Raw genomic sequence first — 1,162 nt, forward strand, 5'->3', positions numbered from 1 at the left:
GTGTGTGTGTGTGTGTGTGTGTGTGTGTGTGTGTGTGTGTGTGTGTGTGAGCGTGCGCGCGCGCGCGCGTGGGGGCAGCCACCCGATGCCAGCCAGCGCGGCTTGCATCGCTCGGAGGGGCTGTCAGGGTAGAAAGCACTTGCCGTGGGTGCCCAGCGTAACCCATGGCGCAACGGCCGAGGCTAGTTGCGGCCCATCGTCGATGCCTTTTCGCAAAGAATGGCGTCAATGGGTGTGCATGTGACAGGCAGCTTCTCACGGTTTGTATGCGAAAGCTGTGGGGGGGGCGCACTGGCGTCAAGTGCAGGCGCATGGCACGCCCGCCCCTTGCGCCGCCTGGAGACGCCCTCAGCCGCTGCGCCCGTCGCAGCGCAACCCCCCCCCCCCTCGTCCGCACACGCACGTGCACCCACGCCCCTCGCGCACTCCCCAACCACGCCGGTGCCGCCTGGCCCGCCTCCAACCTCCAGAGACGGAGTCGTGGGTGCTCACTGCCTCTGTCGCCAATGTGAAGCTCAACACACACGTGGACTCTGGTGGGTGGCCACTTCCCTCCAACCCTCTGACTCGTCCCCCACAAAAAGCCGTGCAGGGCTGAGCAGACTGACAGCACGGGGGCCTAAAACCCAACACCCTGAAGCCGTCAACACTGACCGAGGCTCTGTGCGTGGTGTGTGTGGCCACCCTACGAGCCTCCTGCTGCCCCTCCCTGATTTGATACCAGTATCCTGGCCCTGAAACCCGGCACCTGCTGGTCTCCTCGTGACTTGTAGATCCCCTCACACACCCGCAACCGGCCATGTGACGCACCTGACCTGAACAACACCCCCCCCCCCCCCGTGCAGCCGAGTTCACGGGCTCCCTGGCTCAGATCCAGGAGGGGCTGCAGAAACTCAACATAAACGAGGAGGTGCGGGCACGCTCACGCGTATGCATGTGTGTTTGTGTGTGGGGGGGGGTCGCTTCATCATATTACAGGCCGAGCAAGACCAGCAGGCTGTGCACTTCATCTTGCCAAGACATTGATCAAGGCACACTGGGGAAACCACCGGGCTGCCCCCGCATCGCCCCAAGCATTGCAACGCCAGTCCCAGCACACCGCCGTTGCCACGCCGGCGCCTGCACGCCTGCCACTCCTGCTTGCTGGTGCCTCCCCCTGTTT

The sequence above is a fragment of the Monoraphidium neglectum genome (assembly GCF_000611645.1).
Source record: "Monoraphidium neglectum strain SAG 48.87 unplaced genomic scaffold scaffold06636, whole genome shotgun sequence".
In the NCBI taxonomy this organism is placed as follows: domain Eukaryota; kingdom Viridiplantae; phylum Chlorophyta; class Chlorophyceae; order Sphaeropleales; family Selenastraceae; genus Monoraphidium; species Monoraphidium neglectum.